This window comes from Schistocerca nitens, chromosome 5, assembly GCF_023898315.1.
Source record: "Schistocerca nitens isolate TAMUIC-IGC-003100 chromosome 5, iqSchNite1.1, whole genome shotgun sequence".
Lineage (NCBI taxonomy): Eukaryota > Metazoa > Arthropoda > Insecta > Orthoptera > Acrididae > Schistocerca > Schistocerca nitens.
The window spans coordinates 363,886,033-363,909,839 of NC_064618.1; positions in this window are offsets into that span (position 1 = coordinate 363,886,033).

Consider the following 23,807-nt stretch of genomic DNA (forward strand, 5'->3'; position numbering starts at 1 on the left):
CGCGCTCGAACTCAAATCTTGATAACTTGCCACTGTAGCAGCACTAACCGATCTAACAACTGCACCAGACACTTGTTGTCTTGTGTAGGCGTTTCCAACCGCAGCACCGTATTCTGCCTGTTTACATATATCTGTATTTGAATACACATGCGTTTACCAGTTTCTTTGACGCATCAGTGCAGTACTGGGCACGGGAACACACTGAGGCGTACATGATGAGTGCTCTAGGTTCCCGTGCCCGTATTTTGTACATAGCGCAGCTATGAGCAACTACTCCTCCGACGGGTTTACATTGTGACAGTTCTACGTAGGCCTGATCATGTTTTGTATTCATTGGAATACGTCGCACGCATGGACAAGGAGACCACACAACGTTTCCGCATCTTTGACGAGGGTAGTTATTTGCTGTGACGTTATGTATGTTCGGTGTCCCACGTACCTAACACCGTCTAATATTCAGCCAATCTGAAGATGCCTGAATAAGGAGAAACGAGTCACTGGTAAATAAATAACAATTACATCCCTGCAATGGACACTGCGTTCCTTCATCGTACATTACTGGTTGCTGTACCATCTCTGCGTGTTATAAAAAGTTTTGCGTTTCATTACCCTTGTTTTACTTCTGTTTATAACATCGGACAACGTCGTATAGGATTGCATCTTGGCTCTCATTTATGCTGATATCATTTAGTACATAATTTTTACTGTGGTGCGCCCTTGTAGGCTCTTTGGGTTAGTTGACAAGCTGTTTTCATTTTTCTTACCCGTGATGCAGAGGCTGCTTTCGCAAAGGTGTTTGGCTTTGTCCACTCCGCTACGTGTTTAAACTTCCATGTCCGTTTGGTTCCGCCTTGTTATACCTCTAGTACTATGGGTAGTGACTCTTCTTACAGCGAATTCAGTTTTCTCCAAGGAGATCTGCAATCCTTCCTTTCCTGCTAGTGTCTTTAGCTAACTAACTTGTTCCATAGCTGTGTCTAGCGAAATGGGAAAACGAGGAAGGTCATCTACATAGGCAATGCAGTCAACTACACTATCTGATTAAAAGTATCCCAACACATATTAGTGCGTCCACCATTCGCCTACATCACGGCGGGAACTCTGCTGGGGACTATTTTCAGTGAGGTTGAATGCCTGTAGGTGAATGGCAACCCGTTCTGACTAAACAGCCCCGAACGGTTCTAGGCGCTTCAGTCGAGAACCACGCTGCTGCTACGGTCGCAGATTCGAATCCTGCCTCGGGCATGGATGTGTGTGATATCCTTAGGTTAGTTAGGTTTAAGTAGTTCTAAATTCTAGGGGACTGATGACATCAGCTGTTAAGTCCCATAGTGCTTAAAGCCATTTAAACTAAACAGCCGAAAGCAGAGAAGGTAGATATAATGGGGTCTGGAGCGACGTCTACGTTCTAACTCACTGCGTTCACGCTGGGACTCTTTACAAGCCAGTCCATTTGAGGAATGTTGTTGTTGACAAGTCTTTGCCTCACAGATGCTGCTTTATGACAAGGTGTATTGTACCGCTTGCACAGTCATTGTCTGTGAACCGTGTCTCTGCTGCACACGGTACCACCCCTGCAAAATGTATTCATATCCTACCGTATTTAGCGTTTTCTTAAGCGCAATAAACAAACGGTCACACCCTAAGATCAGAACCTAACCACGAAAAACACCCTCATACCACAACACCAACTCGTCTGCACTTCACTGTTGACATTCGCCAAAAGCAAAACCCGATCTCCACACGTTCACTTCAGATCGGCCGTTTCCAGTCATCCACCATCCAGTGATGTCGCTCTTTACACTGTCTCAACGGTCGCTTAGCATTGACTACGAAAATGTGTGGCTCATGAAGAGCTGTTCGACCATTGTACCCTATCCTTTCTAACTCCCTGCTTGTGCTGCTTGTGTTTTGCAGCTCAAGAGTGATTCCTTCCGCTGTGATTTTTTTTTACAACCACCCCCAATATCGGACGGTCGCTATGCACACTACGTGGTCAAAAGTACCCGGACACCTGGCTGAAAATGACTTACAAGTTCATGGCGTTCTCCATCGGCAGTGCTGGAATTTAGTATACTGTTGGCCCACCCTTAGCCTTATGACAGCTTCCACTCTCACAGCCATACATTCAATCAGGTACTGGAATGTTTCTTGAGGGAGTTGCAGCCCATTCTTTACTGAGTGCTGCACTGAGGAGAGGTATCGATGTCTGTCGGTCAGGCCTGGCATGAAGTCGGTGTTCCAAAACAACCCAAAGGTGTTGTATAGGATTCCGGTCAGGACTCTGTACAGGCCAGTCCATTACAGAGATGTTGTTGTCCTGTAACCACTCCGCCACAGGCCGTGCATTATGAACAGGTGCTCGGCCTTGTTGAAAGATGCAAGCGCCATCCCCGAATTGCTCTCCAACAGTGGGAAGCAAGAACGTGATTAAAACATTAATGTAGGCCTGTGCTGTGACAGTGCCACGCGAAACGACAAGGGGAGCATGAAAAACACGACCACGCCATGACGCCACCATCTCCGAATTTTACTGTTGGCACTACACTCGCTGGCAGTTGACGTTCACCGAGCATTCGCCATACCCACACCCTGCCATCGGATCGCCACATTGTGTACGGTGATTAGTCACTCCACACAACGTTTTTCCACTGTTAAATCGTCCAATGTTTACATTTCTCACACTAAGCGATGCATTGTTTGGCATTTACCTGCCTGATTTGTGACTTATGAGCAGCCGCTCGACTATGAAATCCAAGTTTTCTCACCTCCCTCCTAAGTGCCACAGTACTTGCAGTGGATCACGATGGAGTTCGGAATTCTTGTGTGAGGGTCTGGATAGATGTCTGCCTATTACACATTACGACCCTCTTCAACTGTCGGCAGTCTCTGTCAGTCAACAGATGAGGTCGGCCTGTTCGCTTTTGTGCTGTACGTGTCCATTCACGTTTCCACTTCAATATCACATCGGAACCAGTGGTCCTAGGAATGTTTAGGAGTCTGAAAATCTTCCGTACAGACGGATGACACAAGTTACAGCCAATAGCTGACCACGTTAGAAGTCCGTGAGTTCGCGCAACGCCCCATTCTGCTCTCTCACGATGTATAATGACTACTGAGGTCGCTGATATGGAGTACTTGGCGGTAGGTGGCAGCACAGTGCACCTAATTTAAAAAAAAAAAAAAACGTGTGGGTTTTCGGGGTGTCCGGATACTTCAGATCACATAGTGTATCAGTGCATCACGTCTGCATGATCTTGCTGTAGCTATGGTTGTTCCTTCGCGTTTCCACTTCACAATCACATCACCAGCATTCGACTCGGGCAACTTTGGGAAGATTGAAATAACCCTTACGTATTTGTTAGGTGACTTAATGACTGCTCCAAGTTCGAAGTTACTGATTTCTCCTGACAGACCCATTTTACTGCTAGTGTTTCTCTCCCGACTACACAATACTCCCTGACTCGTCTCATACTGGTGCGTCTGCCTCCCGTGAGATTTAGTGCTCTCTTCCTCGTTACATAGGGAGTCTTTTGATCAGATGGTGTATATTCCGAGATTCCTCTATAGTAGCTTGAAACTGTGTAGATGGGCATTCGCGGGACATTTGGCATCTACCTTCCGCGCAAATACAGTTTTGGTTCCACAGAATTCCGTGCCGCTCACCACTAGGCCAAATAAACCTGTAACCATTCAAGTTACCCTTCTTTGTATATGTTCAGTATCTGCAGATAGTGATTTTTGGTGTGGACCACACATCTACAGCAATAATCTAGCATAGGTCGGGAGGACGGTGGTTTGATTTGGCGTCTGACAGTGCAGATTTAGTTTCTCCATGATTTTCGTAAATCTGTGCAGGCAAATGCTGGGCTGGTTCCGTTGAATCGTTGAAATGGGACGGTCAGTTTCTTTTCCCATCCTTGAATCATTTTGTGCTTGGTGCTCTGTCTCTAATGTCCTCTGTGTTGACTGGGTGTTAAACCCTTATCTTCTTTCCGTGCTTCCTGTTGTAGACGGCATTTCCGCTATATCCCTCAACGAAACCGTTATACTCAGACAATAGTACTTGTTGTGAGTCGAGTGAAATCTGCAAGTAATGATTCTGAAGCGCCAATTGTTCCATCCGAATTAAAAAAAATAAAAGAAAGAACTATTCGGAACTAGAGGCATACAGATCATCACACTTGCAACTGGGTAATATAAAGGGTATAAACTTCGGAAATTAATTTCTCTCTATGGCAAATGAAATACTTGAAGCAGATGTGGATAAAGACTGACAAAATTTTACATCACACTGAATAATACTACCAGTCGCTCGTCCACAGAAATTATATAAATAATATTGACTGTTTCGATCAGAATAATATTTAGAATAAACTGAGAAGCTTTTTAAGGATTGAGATGTCACTGATGGGTTCGTTATTCAGGTGGTATCCGATGAGTAGTTCACGCTCGAAGTCACTGTAATCTCTTGACCGATCCGTACTGCTGATACTACTTTTCCACTGACAAAATACACTGAGGCGCCAAAGAAATTGATATAGGTATGCGTATTCAAATACAGAGATTTGAAAACAGGCAGAATACAGAGCTGCGGTCGGCTACGCCTATATAAGACAACAAGGGTTTGGCGCAGTTGTTAATTCGGTAACTGTTGCTGCAATGGCTGGTTATCAAGATTTAAGTGAGTCTGAATGTGGTGCTAAAATCTGCGCACGAGCGATGCGACACAGCATCTCCGAGTTAGCGACGAAGTGAGGATTTTCCGGTACGACCATTTCACGAGTGTACCGTCAATATGATGAATCGGCTAAAACATCAAATGTCCGACATCGCTGCGGCCGGAAAAAGATCTGGTAAGAACGGGACCAACGGCGACTGAAGAGATTCGTTCAACGTGCCTGAAGTGCAAACCTTCCTTAGATTTCGATGCTGGGCCATGAACAAGCGCCAGCATACGAACCACTCAACGAAACATCATCGATTAGGGCTTTCGGAGCGAAGGCCCCACTCGCGAACTCTTGATGACTGCACGACACAAAGCTTTAAGCCTCACATGGGCACGCCAGCACCGACATTGGACTTCTGATGACTGGAAAAATGTTCTCTAGTCGGACGAGTCTCGCTTCAAGTTTTGTCGAGCGGATGGGCGTGTACGGGTACGGAGATAAACTCATGGACCCAGCATGTCAGTAGCGGACAGTTCAAACTGATGGAGGCTCTGTAATGTGGTGCACATGGAGTGATGTGGAACCCCTGATACGTCTAGATACAACTCTGACAGGTGACACCTACGTAAGAATCCTGTCTGATCACCTGCGCCCGCATCTCGTGGTCGTGCGGTAGCGTTCTCGCTTCCCACGCCCGGGTTCCCGGGTTCGATTCCCGGCGGGGTCAGGGATTTTCTCTGCCTCGTGATGGCTGGGTGTTGTGTGATGTCATTAGGTTAGTTAGGTTTAAGTAGTTCTAAGTTCTAGGGGACTGATGACCACAGATGTTAAGTCCCATAGTGCTCAGAGCCATTAGAACCATTTTTGGAAGTGATCACAGCATCCTCGTACTCTTACGGATGTATGGACAGCCTGCAGCAGTCATGATGTCAGTCCCTTCCAGCACTACTTCAGACATAAATCGAGTTCACGCCAGGTCGTGTTACGGCATTTTCGTGCGCTGGCGGGAGTCCTACAAGATATTAGGCAGCTGTAGCAGTTACTTTCGCTTTTCCGTGTAATACTCCACGCCTACTTTCTTAACAGCAGGTTGTCTCTCTAGACATTTAGTGCTCTATTCCTCGTTATATAGGCCTATCCGGATACTTTTGATCAGATGGTTTATCAATACAAGTGTCTGTTCCACATCCGTCAGTTACAGTTAGTACGCTCTCCTTTCTCCACGTTAGTGAAAGAAATGCACCACCTTGAAGCTGACCCGACCCGTCGGGAAGTCCGGTCAGAGAACGGAATGCCGGAGATGTCGGTGGGAACCGCTGCCCGCGCAGGTGGCGGCGGAGAGGAACGAGGAGTCGGTTGTTCCTACCTGTTGGCCCGGGGCGGCAGGTGCTCGCCGCCGCTCCATTGTGCGGGAGCCGCACTTCTTCCCGAGGCCAGGCCGCACAAATAAACCGGCCCAGCAGCGGCGTCGGCGGCGGCAGCAGAGAAGCCTGGCACGGCATGCACGCGCCCCGGCTCGCAGTGGTCCCGCTAACGAGCGGCCAGTTCGGTCAAATGCCGTCACACGCAACCGGCACAGATTATGAAAAGTGCGTGAGCGCCGGCTCTCTCCCGCAAGTCTCAGCCGAATTGGCACCGCTCGAACGGCTCCAAGCGAATAAAAAAGCCTGTAAAACGTGGAGGTGAGTCTGCAGTGACACACACATAGCTCATTTTCTCCAAAACTCTGCGTCCATTTATTCGATTGGTGCATAAGTTCGTAGCGTATTTCCGTAACAGACACTAAAGTCATCAATACTATATGAAACTTTCTGGCGCATTAAAACTGTGTGCCGGACCGAGACTCGAACTTGGGACCTTTGCCTTTCGCGGGCAAGTGCTCTACCAACCTCTTTTTTTTTTTTCTACGCTGTTGCTAAAAACTTTTGCGCTGTTTCCTTGGGTACTGGTAACACTGCCGCGATGTGATATATTTTGCTTAGCGCACAGCTGTTAATTAAGAGAGCTCTCTGTATCCGAATGAGCGTTCTAGTTTTGTGTTCACGGAGAATAGCCCTGAATACCGTATATTGAGTTTATGGTCCCAGTTGGCTACTGTCATCTCTCTTGGGTTGGACATTAGAATCATACATAAGTGGTTCGTCTTCTCTGTAGCCATGATAGGGTCTGACAGGTAAAATTTTCGATTTGTGTTCATTGAGTTTGGCTCAGGAAGAAGTGGCGTAAGCGTGGATTATTTGTTGAACGACTTCAATTTCTGAGTGCGTGTTAACTACTACACTGATGTCATCAGCATAAGCGTGACACACGGTTTTTGTACCCAACACCTGTAGACCTTGTAACCTGTGATGCAGGTTTAACAGTAACGGTTCTACGGCGATTGCGTATAGTGCCATAGAAAGGGGGCACCCTTGTCTCACTGATTGCTTGATCGGGACTGGTGAACTTAGCTGACCATTAATTTTGATTCGAGAGGAAGTTCCGACTATACATTTGCGTATGATCTGAATAAAATGAGCACTGAACCCCATCCGTTGCATTACAGTTAGTAGAAAGTGGTGGTTGATGCGGAAACTGAGCTACGTAAGAACGACTCACGCCTCGTCCTCACAGCTTTACTTCTGCCAGTACCTCGTCTCCTACCTTCCAAACTTCACAAAAGCTCTCCTGCGGACCTGCACTTGGCCGCGAAAGGCAAAGGTCCCGAGTTCGAGTCTCGGTCCGGCACACAGTTTTAACCTGCCAGGAAGTTTCATACAGCGCACACTCTGCTGCAGAGTGAAAATCTCATTCTGGAAACATCCCTCAGGCTGTGGCTAAGCCATGTCTCCGCAATATACTTTCTTTCAGGAGTGCTAGTTCTACATGGTTCGCAGGAGAGCTTCGGTAAAGTTTGTAAGGTAGGAGACGAGGTACTGGCAGAAGTAAAGCTGTGAGGACGGGGCGTGAGTCGTGCTTGGGTAGCTCAGTTGGTACACCACTTGCCCGCGAAAGGAAAAGGTCCCGAGTTCGAGTCTTAGTCCGGCACACAGTTTTAATCTGCCAGGAAATTTCATATCAGCGCACACTCTGCTGCAGAGTGAAAATCTCATTCTGGATCAATAATATATTCTCAAAAGGTGAAAATCTGGGCGCAAGATCAGGTGAATAATATGGGTATGGAATGACTTTCCAACCCCAATTTAGCAGATTGCCGGCTTTCGTCGTCCTGAAGTAGCATCTCTTACGGAGTCTTCCCGTTCGTTGTTCTTGGAATGGTTGCACCACGGGAAGCAATTCGTAGTACACCACACCATGGCTATTCCACCAGATGCCTAACATCATATTTTGTGGATGCGAACAAGTCTTTTGTACGGGGAGTTGATGCTTTCTTTGCTCTCGACCATTGCTTTCTTTTCCTTATGTTAGCACAAAGACACTATTTCTCGTGACCGATAACGATGCACGATAGAAATGGTCACGAGCCAGTCGATGACGAGCAAGGAGAGACGAGCATATGGCCAACCGCTGATTTTTCATTTAGAGCATGTGGTACCCAAACACCCGATTTTTGAACGTTCCGCACTGCACGCAAATGTCGCACAATGGTGGAATCATCATAGTTCATCACATTTCCAGTTACCGAGACACTAACAAGGATCATTGTGGATTAATACGTTTAAACGTTCTTAATCAAACTCCAAAGTCTTCCTGAACGTGGAGAGTCAGTCTCAAGACGACCCTCTTGAAAACGAGAAAACCTTTTTCTTCCCATGATATGTCCACTGGTATTATCCCAATACTCGGTGCAAGTGTTTCAGGTAGCCTACGTTGCTGTCCCCCCTCTACTGAACTCAAATGGAAATGTTCCCGGCCACAGCTCCATTCACTACCTGCAAATGACGCAGTGGCAATATGTAAACTCAAATAGCAACAGTGAACTACAAATAAGATATGACAGTCGATAAATGAACCCATAGCAACCGAAATATATGAGTCGAAATACCAACATGCAAAAGAAAATTTCTTCTAACTTATGCACAAGCCGAATATTGATGTCTCAAGGAAACGAATCTAAAGATTACAGATGGGTTGATCACTGATAAAACAATACCGTGTAACATACCATTACAACCGGCACATTGACAGGATACATAAAGGAGGTGTCATTTCGCGAAATGCTAAACATTTGAAACTCTATGGCAAATTTAACGGATGTGCCAGACAGGAACTTGAATCCAGAATCTTACACTTAGAAGGCAATGCTCTAACTGATTGAAATATCTTTCTTTTCTAACCCATCCTTACATATACACTTCTGCCGGAACCTCTTTCCTAACATCCCCATAGGTCTAGCGGTTCTAGGCGCTCAGTCCGGAGCCGCGCGACTGCTGCGGTCGCAGGTTCGAATCCTGCCTCGGGCATGGATGTGTGTGATGTCCTTAGGTTAGTTAGGTTTAAGTAGTTCTAGGTTCTAGGGGACTGATGACCACAGATGTTAAGTCCCATAGTGCTCAGAGCCATTTAACATCCCCATACGCTCTGAGATTTTTAACGTGGCCGTCATGTTTTACTGTTACGCGGCATTTCTTATTAAGGAATACTGACCATAGGTTAATCAGACAGGCATTATCGTGTTGCAACAAAGACAGCAGACTCACGCGATTCGAGCTCAGAACCTTCACATACCTATTGTTTAAATGAAAAGTTTCATTGAACTCATATAATATAATCAAGGTTGGCGAAGGTGAGGCCATTGATTTATAACAGAAACTATCAGCATAAGGTTCATGTAACCACTACATTGCCTGACAAAGAAACTGAAGCACCCAGAATGGGAGAAGGAAACGTAATCAAACTTCACAGGTTGAGAGGTTACTAATGTTACTTTGGTAACCACAAAATCGAGTTAAATTTACTAAGAATTTGGCAGTGTCAACCCCTCTTAATAGTATGATGTTGCACCAGTTGTAGGGCAAAGGGGGCATTGAGCCATTTCGTTAGTGTGGGTTGCCTACATCATGGACATGCAACATTGAGAGCCAAACCTTTTGCTCTGCTCTATTTCAGCCCTCAACCTTTTATTCTCTTTTGATTGACAGATCCTTCAGCTATGCCTCTTTTGATATCAAATTGATAGGTTCATACAGTTCAAATGGCTCTGAGCACTATGGGACTTAACTTCTGGGGTCATCAGTCCTCTAGAACTTAGAACTACTCAAACCTAACTAGCCTAAGGACATCACATACATCCATACCCGAGGCAGGATTCGAACCTGTGGCCGTAGTGGTCACGCGGTTCCAGACTGTAGCATCTAGATCAAATTGATAGCAAATTAATGAAATTGGGACAGCTGATTTATTTAGGACCACCTCCCTTTTCTCTTAACCTGTTGTTCTGCTAAGTGGCTTGTGAAACCCTGGTGGGTTGATTTATGACCCCCTGGGGATACCCTGTCGTTCTGAGAAATCCCTACACCCCTCCTCCTCCTCCTCCTCCCACATTCCTCGGGAAACCTCCAATCTAGCGGTTCTAGGCGCGCAGTCCGGAACCGCGCGAGTGCTACGGTCGCAGTTTCGAATCCTGCCTCGGGCATGGATGTGTGTGATGTCCTTAGGTTAGTTAGGTTTAAGTTGTTCTAAGTTCTAGGGGACTGATGACCACAGATGTTAAGTCCCATAGTGCTCAGAGCCATTTGAACCATTTTTTGAAACCTCCAAACCTCCCCCCCCCCCCCCTCAACCTCACAGATACAAGCACAGTTTCAGGCCTGAGTTATTCGAATAACCCACTCCCACTCTACCAGTTTCATTGACTAATTATTTAAATCGATAAATTAACCAGCCACTGGGAAACCCACAAGCCCATTCCTCGCACCTCCAGCTGCAAATTGGCAATTCTATGCTGGAGATGAAGGATCTCATGACAAGAAATTCAGTTAGATAGCAAAGGACGTACTGTTTATTTATAAAATTCAATTCACCTGGGTTGCATCTCTTTTCTTCATCATTCTCCGCTGTTTTGCTGGATGCAGGTCATGTAAAATTCATTGAAAAGAATTAAACAGATCACTTTTTCCTCATCTTGCAAGTAATACCGTCAATATAACTCACCACATGTAAGTACGCTGTTAAAAATCTTTCACATTGTCGAAGGGCATTGTGCACACATGCTCAGACCATTTCGCCAGAAAGGTCGCATAGCATATTCCCGCATGCACAGGCTGCGCTGTTCATGCTCAGACCCCACTACCACTGTCATGTCAGCTGCCATGCTGCCATCCACCTCATGTGACACACCCAAACAAGATGTCATGTGGTGGCTACCCTTTGATATTTGAATATTCGATACCTGAGAAATCCCTGTCGAAGCCCATGCTCTCCATCTCCCCCCCCCCCCTCCACTCTCTCTCAAATGGATGCTTCCTGTTTGTGTGGACCAACATAAGCAAGCACATACAGACCAAGATGTCCCCCCTCACCTCTCCTCCCTTCCACTCCCATCCCCTGCCACCCTCGCAAATGTTCAACTGTGTGAATTCCTAAGGGATCAAACTGCTGAGGTCATTGGTCCCTTGACTTACACACTACTTAAACTAACTTATGCTAAGAACAACACACACACTCATGCCTGAGGGAGGACTCAAACCTCCGGCGGGAGGGACCATGCAATCAGTGACATGGCGCCTCTAACCGCGCGTCCACACTGCACAGCGCCACCCTTGCCACTCATGCAGACCTGGCAATGGTAATCAGTACATTCCTTTGTTCTCACACTCCCACTGCTGTGGAAAACTGTAACAGATGAAAGAAAGAAATTCAAGATGAAGTATGCAGCGTCTGTTGTGTGCCACAGTAACCCTAAATAAATGGCTCTGAGCACTATGGGACTCAACATCTGTGGTCATAAGTCCCCTAGAACTTAGAACTTCTTAAACCTAACTAACCTAAGGACATCACACACATCCATGCCCGAGGCAGGATTCGAACCTGCGACCGTAGCAGTCGCGCGGTTCCTGACTGAGCGCCTAGAACCGCTAGACCACCGCGGCCGGCACAGTAACCCTACCTTTGTCCTGAAGAAAGTAGTGGATACCTGGTTAATCCCCACAGCTGTGGATGTCTTGGAAATATTCCCTCAACTATCGGATTGAATGACTACTTAATTAAATTGCGTGTGGTCAGTTTTTTCCTTGCATTCTGTTGGTGGATACTAGGACTGGAGCTAGCTGGTTTCCAAATCCTACTCTTCCCACTTCCAGATTTTTTCCCCTTGCGCCAACTGCAATATTCTCGGTACAGCCAGGAACTTTTACCGTGTGATTTTCTTGTCTTTGGCGACCTGTAGGTAGACTTGCATGGGCGTCGGTTTCAGCCGAACGAATAAGCATAAGAGAATTTGTCAATGGCCAACTGCCTTCTACGAAACATGAGTTGATTGTTTCGCCTCTGAAAGAGATAAATGTCTTAATGTGTCTAGAGTTTAATTTTGAATGAAACCATTCCATGGCCCCATTGTGATGGATGTTCGGTTTTCATTTGACTGCCCCTCATATGACCAGAATTGCCACGGTTAGGTCACAGTTAGTTCATTTGGTAGGAAGTCCATTACACTGGAGGGAGCTGAAAATTTCCAATTCCAGCTCAATTGCATGCCATGTCCTTAAACAATTTGCAGGAGAGGCTGGACTGATGCATTTGTGCTCACAGTACTGCTATCAGAAACAAGACATTGATCAATTTGGAATTTGAAATTGTGATTTGTATTTCAAAGCACTATAGAATTCCTAAATTGGTTCTCTCTATTACACAGAAGGCGGAGGAAGGACCTACTGCGTGATAGGACAGACACAACAACAACGACACCAAATACCACTGCAAGATAGACTCCACTGTGATGTACTGAGAAGCACTGAACACCACACACTTAAACCATGGTCAAATCTGTAATAGAAGTAGTTGTCATGGCTAGATGTCAGAGATCGCTGAAACACTCATACATCCCATGCACTCCTGTCCCAATGTCAACATGTAGTGTCCCAGGCCAGAGAGACAAGCAGTGCTAGTAGTTGCCATGGAATGGACGTCTCAGTGATCGTGCCAGGTCAGCAGTCACACTCAGCACACTGGAGAAAACCACCCAGCCATGGACGACTCCTGGGGATGACTAGAGTGGTTGAAATTTTGATGTTACCAATACATACAATGTCAACATCAGGGACTGATACTGAATCTTCTCAAACATCCACAATAAAATCAGAGAATACTCGCAACACGTGATGGCGGAGATCACACTGAGTGTTAGTTTCCTATTTAGTTATCCAGAAGACCCATCTACAAGGACTTGCTCCTTCAGCTGACATATTCACAACTACACCCACTCTTGCCCTTCTTCATCCGACTGAAACTGACGTCCACCCATGCCCTTCTTGAGATCGTCAAAGATGTGAAAATCACACAGTGGATGATCTGGGCTGTATGGAGGATGTCACAGTGCTTCCCGACCAAATGGCTAAGGTGTAGCGATAGTCCGATTGGCAATATGGGGGCGGAGTTATCATGCAACAGGATAACGCCCATCTCCACACTGCCAATAGGACGAAGGCTACGTGTCAGCGACTTGGTTGGGAAACACTGCTATATCCTCGGTACAGCCAGGATCTTTCACCGTGTGATTTTCTCGTCTTTGGCGACCTGAAGGAAGACATGCGTGGGTGTCAGTTTCACCTGAACTATGAATCGCAAGAGTAGACGGTGTTTTGAATTCGTCAATGACCAACTGCCTTCATCGAAACATGAATTGACCTTTTCGCGTTCGAGTGAGATAAATGTCTTAACGCGTCTAGTGATTAATTTTGAATGAAACCATTCCGTGGTCCCGTTGTGATGGGTGTTCGGTTTTCTTTTCGCTGCCCTCATATGACCAGAATTCGATCCAACATCCTTACGGTCTCCGGGGTCGCACTTTTATCACCAGACTACCAAGCCCATTCTTTATCAGTATACTGAGTGGTATATTCCAGGAGAGTATGGCAGGACTCCATACTGCAGTTAATACCACAAACGCCTTAACCAGTATATGTATCCTTGACTGGTCTGTCTAGACCCCCCCCCCCCCATTTGTGACCCATAAAGCACGTTTGGGATATGATGGGAAGACAACCTCCAGCCAGCAATCCTCAAGAACTGACACATCATGTGTTTCAGATAGGGCTATAAATTCGTTAAGATGCCACTGGACGCTATTTGCAACCATGTAATTTGTGCCTGTGGAGGGGGACATCTTTCCCGAATGGAATGAAAGTTTGATCATTTATTACCCTTTGTGTGATGAACGTCTCCACTAAGTTTGATAATTACAGGTGCCTCGCTTTCTACCACTATCAGTTTCCGTCAGTGTATAAAAATGGCATTAGAGGCCTTTCTGAAAGTAAACTATTTAATTTTAGTCTGATCCTGAGAATTACACGTTGTGTTTAACGATATCCTAAAGTTTTTTCTTGATCGATGAACGAGAAGTGTCTTCTGCGTAGTTAATAGTTTGGCAGTATCTTCTGGCAACAACGCTCGCGTGGAACTCCGGCACCTGATTTTCCCATTTACATCGTTAATTCCGGGCGCATGCTGCAGCAGAACGCGTGTGTTTTTGTTCCGGTTCTGCCCAGTTTGTCGGAACTGTTGATTATTCATTTAATGCCTGTTTGTGCGTGGTGTCCGTATTACGCGTGTTTACTCTGTATCCATGTATGGCGCGCGCACACACACTGTTTCTGCTCATTCATACAAGTTACATGAGGGCATCACGTCATGTAGGAGTGTGTGTTACGATTGCAGCGACCGTATATGTCAGCAATATGCAAATGGTAAAGTTCCAGCGGAGTTATGCTAAACTTTCCGATAACGGAACAGTGTAATTCATCTAAAATGACACACCAAGCAGTCCTCCGGAACGGAGTGGGATGAGACAACAGGGAAGAGATGGAATGGGTGACATTAAAAGTGAAATTAGCATTTATGAAACATTCCCATTATCTCCTCTCCTCGACCACATTTTTCCCCTGATTTTCTACATATGGAACACTGAACTGCGTGAAACGGTGGGGTGTACACTGTGAAAGCAATAAGTTTCTGAAAAGTTTTGCAGAAGGCCCTTTTTGTAAGCGCAGGTGAGAAAAGATTTCCGCAATTCTCTCTTACCATTAAAAGGATACGAAGGTGAAAGCTTTTCGTATCACGAGATGCAAGGATTACAATATAAGAGCGGCAGAGTATGACCAAAAACTGGTACGTCTAAACCAGCTAAGCAACATTAATTCCAAATATTTTAAATGATATTGGCACGCGCAGCATTGCGAATCAAGAAGACCGATAGGAAGATAAAACTCGGGTACTCGAACCATTGACAATTCATTTTTATATATAAATAAAATTCCTGACTGCAGTTTGTGTTGTGTTTGTGAGAAATGCTCATTACAATAACAACAATGAGATTAGGACAAGACACCACACTTTCGCATTCTTTATTTCGTAAGCAGTTCAAAAATACAAAAATAACAGAGATCAGCCACATTGTGTTAACACAACATTAGAGTTGACGTGTGCTGATTTAGACGTTAGCTATAGTTCCAAAATCTATAATGCTGACGATATCGCCACGCCGTTATTAACGGCACACACTCTGCAGGAGGTAGCAGGGATGAAATACAGTTATCGAAAGACTATAACTTGTGCAGAAACCAGATGGCACTTACAAGAGTCGAAGGGCATAAAAGGGATTCAGTGACTGATAAGGAATTGAGACCGATTGCAATCTATCGCTGATGTTATTTAATATGTACATTGAACAAGCAGTAAGGGAAACAAAAGAAAAATTTAGAGTAGGAATTAAAGTGCAGAGAGAAGAAATTTTAGAAATAACTTTGAGGTTTGCCGATGGCATTATAGTTATGTCAGAGACAGTAAAGGACGTGGAAGGGCAGCTGAACGCAGTGGACAGTGTCTTGAAAGGAGCATAGAAGATGAACATCGACAAAAACAAAACAAGGATTATCGAATCCAGTCGAATAATTAAGTCATGCTGAGGGGAATTAGGAAACGAGACACTTAAGGTAGTGGATGAGGGTTGCTATTTGGACAGCAATGTAACTGATGATGGCCTATGTAGAGAGGATATAAAATGTAGGTTGGAAATGGCAAGAAAAGCATTTCTGAAGAAGGGACATATAACATCCAATATAGATGTAAGTGTTATGAAGTTTTTTCTGAAATTATTTGTATAGAATTTAGCCATGTATGGAAGTGAAACATGGACAGCAAAAGTTTAGACAAGAAGAGAATAGAAGATTTTGAAAAATAGTGCTGTAGAAAAATTCTGAAGATTAAAAGGATAATTCACCTAACTAAAGAGGAGATACTGAATACAACAGGTGTGAAAAGAAGTTAGTGGCACAACTTGAATAGAAGAAGGGCCGCTTGATAACACACATTCTGTGACATCAAGAAATCTCCAATTTAGTATTGTAATGAAGTGTGGGGGTAAAGATCGTAGGGGGAGGCCAAGAAATGAATACAGTAAGTAGATTTCGAAGGATGTATGTTGCAGTAGTTATTCGAGATGAAGAGACATGCACAGGATAGAGTAGCAAGGAGAGCAGCATCAAACCTGTCTTCCGACTGTAAGATCACAATAACAATAACAACAACAACAACAACTCTTCAGAAGTGAAAGAAACTTCAGGTGAACGTCAAGGGGATATTTTAGGATGGTTTCATCTCGCTCTGGTCTAGGGGTAGCGTCGGTGAAGACGCTGGTAGTGGAAGTCATCCTGGTAATGGTCTTGTCAAAGAAGGTCAAGGCGTGGACAGATGGTTCGGCACACGGTCTTGTCGTTGGGATGGGAAATTGCCCCTGAAAGTCGGAAGAGTCAACAACGATCAACGGTACGATGCTGCTGAAGACAATGGAAGCCACTGCACTGGCGCCCCGCAATGTGTATTCACAACATAACCGATCGTATAGATTAACGAGTAGGTCGGTAGCTTGTGAGATTGAGGGGTCAGCCAGACCTGGAAGGAATCCATGTGGCGGAATAACAAACGTGGCTTGGTACACCGGTCCTCCTGAGTATGGTTTTTAGGTGGTTTCCCTCGCTCTTTAGGAAAATGCTGGGCTGGTCCCAAAATTCAGGATTTGTTTTTTACCAGCATAGTAGGTTTCTATTTTGTATTTTGTACTTTCTTAAAACATTTTCACCTTGAATATTACTTTCCTAATGCTATTTTTTACTTTACTTATTTAAAGATCTGAAGATGCTTGTTACTTACAGCTGAAACTCTCGCGTAAATGCGATGTAGGCATTAAAAGATTATTCTAATACTTTTTGTTAATTTTCAACATAAAACCAAACTGTTTCATATGATAATCTGCAGTTTCCTAGTTAGATGTCATATTATATTCAGAATAAAAATATAACAATAAAGTTAATTGCAAAAAACAATAAACTTACGAAAAGTGTAATTGTATCTAATGCAATATAGCGAATCATACCAGCAGCGAAAAGACAACTTCAAAGATGTACGTGGTGATGAACATGCAAGTATTAATGTAAACTTCTAATGAAATAATGTGCTTGGTGACTGAGTTCGTGTCTTACTTAAATTTCTTTTTCCTCATTCTTGTATGCGAAAACTGGAATATTGCATTGGAAAAATCGATATTTCTTCCTCTTTCAATTTCTGTGGATGTACCTACACTTTCATCTATGCTCCATGAATCATTCACGGCTAGTGAAACAGATGGAGATAAAAATCATGAGAGGTATTTATGTGTGTAAGATAAATCCGTTCCCTCGAAAATTTCCTTCTTTCGTACCTTCTGTGCGTTACCACAAATGACTTGTTACTGATCTCATTTGTACTAAGACTGCAGTACATACGAGGTGCCACTGCCCTGAGTGAAATGTGTAAGTTCTCAGTAATGTTCACCAACCTGCAATCTTCTATAATTGTTGTCCAATGGGCAGAAAACAGCACGTAAGTCGTGAGTCCATTATCTTGAGGCTGTAATAAATTTTAGGGAGGAACTAGTATTGTGTAAATAATTAAATTTCGAATTGGATCGATTAAACGGGTGCCACTCGTTTTTTATTACCAGAAAACGAGACCTGCACAAGTTAAGTCCACTTTTTTAATCACAGATCATTTCCATTTATTCTCACTTTCACAGAAATGAACCAAATAATGCACTTATTGTTTGCGTAACTACTGTCAGACTACTTCTAAATTGCATGTTAAAAAAATAGAGACTGCTGATTGAGTTCTTAGACTATACCGACTGCAGCAGACAACATGTCTGTCCTCAGAAACTGCTGCTTCAGCTCTGATCTTACAGCTGAACACTAGTAGGGCAAAACCTGATTAATTTGTGACCTTAACCTATTGTTCTGTTAAATGGTTTTCATGTTAGCTCCTGCTCTCCTTGACCCACGGATCCTTTAACCGATTGTTCTGCTATGTGGTTTATGACCCACAATGGATAATCCATCCTGTCCTTCTGAGAAACCCCCAACCCCATCTCGTTCCCCCTCCTTGCTTCCTACCACCTGGATATGGTTGGAAGAAGACTCAGTCAGTTATAGAGATGAAGGTTCTCTCAACATGAAATTCATATCAGTGTCAGTAATACAGGGTGAGTCACCTAACGTTACCGATCGATATATTTCGTAAACCACATCAAATACTGACGAACCGATTCCACAGACCGAACGTGAGGAGAGAGGCTAGTGTAATTGTTTGATACAAACCATACAAAAAATGCACGGAAGTATGTTTTTTAACACAAACCTACGTTTCTTAAAATGGAACCACGTTAGTTTTGTTGGCACATCTGAACATATAAACAAATACGTAATCCGTGCCGTTTGTTGCATTGTAAAATGTTAATTACATCCGGAGATATTGTAACCTAAAGTTGACGCTTGAAACCTCCGACGTTCAGTTGCGTGTTGTAACAAACACGGGCCACGGTCGGCGAGCAGCATCTCAGGGACATGTTTACGAGACGACCGTGTTTACGAGTGTGGCTGTAGTGCACTGTTGTGGCTTGGTCTAGCTGTCGAAGTGTCCGCTATTAGCGCTTGCTGCTATTGTTATTCTGCATTCGTCTCCGCACGCAGACCAACTATAGTACACCGTGTTACCAGACGTCTGTGATAGTGTAGTGTTGTAGGAACTGTGACCATGGTGTATTCGAACTCTAAAAAGGCGGAGATTATACTCATCTATGGCGAGTGTCGACGAAATGCAGCTGAAGCCTGCAGGGTGTATGCAGAACGGTACCCGGACAGAGAGCATCCAACGTGCCGCACATTGCAAAACATCTACCGCCAACTGTATGCAACAGGTATGGTCGTAGCACGCAAACGGGTACGTAACAGGCCCGTCACAGGAGAAGCGGGTGCAGTTGGTGTGTTAGCTGCTGTTGCCATGAACCCACACATGAGTACACGGGACATTGCGAGAGCCGGTGGACTGAGTCAAAGTAGTGTCATGCACATACTGTATCGTCACCGCTTTCACCCGTTTCATGTGTCGCTACATCAGCAATTACATGGTGATGACTTTAATCATCGAGTGCAATTCTGTCAATGGGCATTAACAGAGAATGCGTTGCAGTTCTACCTGTTTACCGATGAAGCGGGTTTCACAAACCACGGGGCAGTGAATCTACGGAACATGCATTACTGGTCCGTGGACAATCCTCGCTGGCTCAGACAGGTAGAGCGACAGCGACCATGGACTATAAATGTATGGTGCGGAATCATTGGCGACCACCTCATTGGTCCTCACTTCATTGCAGGGGCCCAAACAGCTGCAACATACATCGCGTTTCTACAGAATGATCTGCCAACGTTGTTCGAAAATGTCCCACTGGAAACGCGTCGACGTATGTGGGATCAGCATGACGGCGCACCTTCACATATCGCAATTAACACTAGGCTGACCCTTGACAGGATGTTCGACGGGCGTTTCATAGGACGTGGAGGACGCATAAATTGGCCAGCCCGTTCTCATGATCTTACACCTCTGGACTTCTTTCTGTGGGGTACGTTAAAGGAGAATGTGTACCGTGATGTGCCTACAACCCCATAGGATATGAAACAACGTATTGTGGCAGCCTGCGGCGACATTACACCAGATCTATTGCGGCGTGTACGACATTCATTACGCCAGAGATTGCAATTGTGTGCAGCAAATGATGGCCACCACATTGAACATCTATTGGCCTGACATGTCGGGACACACTCTATTCCACTCCGTAATTGGAAACGGAAACCACGTGTGTACGTGTACCTCACCCATCATGGTAATGTACATGTGCGTCAGTGAAAAAGACCAATAAAAAGGTGTTAGTATGTGGACGTAATGTGCTGTTCCAGTCTCTTCTGTACCTAAGCTCCATCACCGTTCCCTTTGGATCCCTACGTAATTCGGTGCTCTCCGATACACACGATCGAACAGCGGAGGAGTGGTATTCAAGCGTCAATTTTAGGTTACAATATCTCCGGATGTAATTAACATTTTACAATGCAACAAACGGCACTGATTACGTATTTGTTTATATGTTCAGATGTGCTAGCAAAACTAACGGGGTTCCATTTAAAAAAACATAGGTTTGTGTTACAAAACATACTTCCGTGCATTTTTGTATGGTTTGTATTAACCAATTACACTAGCCCCTCTCCTCACGTTCCGTCTGTGGAATCGATTCGTCAGTATCTGATGTGGTTCACGAAATATATCCAGCGGTAATGTTAGGTGACTCACCATTTATGCTGTTGTTGTTGTTGTGGTCTTCAGTCCTGAGACTGGTTTGATGCAGCTCTCCATGCTACTCTATCATGTGCAAGCTTCTTCATCTCCCAGTACCTACTGCAACCTACATCCTTCTGAATCTGCTTAGTGTATTCATCTCTTGGTCTTCCTCTACGATTTTTACCCTCGACGCTGCCCTCCAATACTAAATTGGTGATCCCTTGCTGCCTCAGAACATGTCCTACCAACCGATCCCGTCTTCTGGTCAAGTTGTGCCACAAACTTCTCTTCTCCCCAATCCTATTCAGTACTTCCTCATTAGTTATGTGATCTACCCATCTAATCTTCAGTATTCTTCTGTAGCACCACATTTCGAAAGCTTCTATTCTCTTCTTGTCCAAACTATTTATCGTCCATGTTTCACTTCCATACATGGCTACACTCCATACAAATACTTTCAGAAATGACTTCCTGACACTTAAATCTATACTCGATGTTAACAAATTTCTCTTCTTCAGAAACGCTTTCCTTGCCATTGCCAGTCTACATTTTATATCCTCTCTACTTCGACCATCATCAGTTATTTTGCTCCCCAAATAGCAAAACTCCTTTACTACTTTAAGTGTCTCATTTCCTAATATAATTCCCTCAGCATCACCCGACTTAATTCGACTACATTCCATTATCCTCGTTTTGCTTTTGTTGATGTTCATCTTATATCCTCCTTTCAAGACACTGTCCATTCCGTTCAACTGCTCTTCCAAGTCCTTTGCTGTCTCTGACAGAATTACAATGTCATCGGCGAACCTCAAAGTTTTTATTTCTTCTCCATGGATTTTAATACCTACTCCGAATTTTTCTTTTGTTTCCTTTACTGCTTGCTCAATATACAGATTGAATAACATCGCCGGCCGAAGTGGCCGTGCGGTTAAAGGCGCTGCAGTCTGGAACCGCAAGACCGCTACGGTCGCAGGTTCGAATCCTGCCTCGGGCATGGATGTTTGTGATGTCCTTAGGTTAGTTAGGTTTAACTAGTTCTAAGTTCTAGGGGACTAATGTCCTCAGCAGTTGAGTCCCATAGTGCTCAGAGCCATTTTTTTTAATAACATCGGGGAGAGGCTGCAATCCTGTCTTACTCCTTTCCCAACCACTGCTTCCCTTTCATGTCCCTCGACTCTTATAACTGCCATCTGGTTTCTGTACAAATTGTAAATAGCCTTTCGCTCCCTGTATTTTACCCCTGCCACCTTTAGAATTTGAAAGAGAGTATTCCAGTCAACATTGTCAAAAGCTTTCTCTAAGTCTACAAATGCTAGAAACGTAGGTTTGCCTTTCCTTAATCTTTCTTCTAAGATAAGTCGTAAGGTCAGTATTGCCTAAAGTGTTCCAGTGTTTCTACGGAATCCAAACTGATCTTCCCCGAGGTTGGCTTCTACCAGTTTTTCCATTCGTCTGTAAAGAATTCGTGTTAGTATTTTGCAGCTGTGACTTATTTAACTGATAGTTCGGTAATTTTCACATCTGTCAACACCTGCTTTCTTTGGGATTGGAATTATTATATTCTTCTTGAAGTCTGAGGGTATTTCGCCTGTTTCATACATCTTGCTCACCAGATGGTATAGTTTTGTCATGACTGGCTCTCCCAAGACCGCCAGTAGTTCCAATGGAATGTTGTCTACTCCGGGGGCCTTGTTTCGACTCAGGTCTTTCAGTGCTCTGTCAAACTCTTCACGCAGTATCGTATCTCCCATTGCATCTTCATCTACATCCTCTTCCATTTCCATAATATTGTCCTCAAGTACATCGCCCTTGTATAGACCCTCTATATACTCCTTCCACCTTTCTGCTTTCCCTTCCTTGCTTAGAACTGGGTTGCCATCTGAGCTCATGATATTCATACAAGTCGTTCTCTTATCTCCAAAGGTCTCTTTAATTTTCCTGTAGGCAGTATCTATCTTACCCCTAGTGAGATAAGCCTCTACATCCTTACATTTGTCCTCTAGCCATCCCTGCTTAGCCATTTTGCACTTCCTGTCGATCTCATTTTTGAGACGTTTGTATTCCTTTTTGCCTGCTTCATTTACTGCATTTTTTATATTTTCTCCTTTCATCAATTAAATTCAATATTTCTTCTGTTACCCAAGGATTTCTATTAGCCCTCGTCTTTTTACCTACTTGATCCTCTGCTGCCTTCACTACTTCATCCCTCAAAGCTACCCATTCTTCTTCTACTGTATTTCTTTCCCCCATTCCTGTCAATTGTTCCCTTATGTTCTCCCTGAAACTCTCTACAACCTCTGGTTCTTTCAGTTTATCCAGGTCCCTTCTCATTAAATTCCCACCTTTTTGCAATTTCTTCAGTTTTAATCTACAGGTCATAACCAATAGATTGTGGTCAGAGTCCACATCTGCCCCTGGAAATGTCTTACAATTTAAAACCTGGTTCCTAAATCTCTGTCTCGCCATTATATAATCTATCTGATACCTTTTAGTATCTCCAGGGTTCTTCCATGTACACAACCTTCTTTCATGATTCTTAAACCAAGTGTTAGCTATGATTAAGTTATGCTCTGTGCAAAATTCTACCAGGCGGCTTCCTCTTTCATTTCTTAGCCCCAATCCATATTCACCTACTATGTTTCCTTCCCTCCCTTTTCCTACACTCGAATTCCAGTCACCCATGACTATTAAATTTTCGTCTCCCTTCACTATCTGAATAATTTCTTTTATTTCATCATACATTTCTTCAATTTCTTCGTCATCTGCAGAGCTAGTTGGCATATAAACTTGTACTACTGTAGTAGGTGTGGGCTTCGTATCTATCTTGGCCACAATAATGCGTTCACTATGCTGTTTGTAGTAGCTTACCCGCATTCCTATTTTCCTATTCATTATTAAACCTACTCCTGCATTACCCCTATTTGATTTTGTGTTTATAACCCTGTAATCACCTGACCAGAAGTCTTGTTCCTCCTGCCACCGAACTTCACTAATTCCCACTATATCTAACTTTAACCCAGCCATTTCCCTTTTTAAATTTTCTAACCAACCTGCCCGATTAAGGGATCTGACATTCCACGCTCCGACCCGTAGAACGCCAGTTTTCTTTCTCCTGATAACGACATCCTCTTGAGTAGTCCCCGCTCGGAGATCCGAATGGGGGACTGTTTTACCTCCGGAATATTTTACCCAAGAGGACGCCATCATCATTTAATCATACAGTAAAGCTGCATGCCCTCGGGAAAAATTACGGCTGTAGTTTCCCCTTGCTTTCAGCCGTTCGCAGTACCAGCACAGCAAGGCCGTTTTGGTTATTGTTACAAGGCCAGATCAGTCAATCATCCA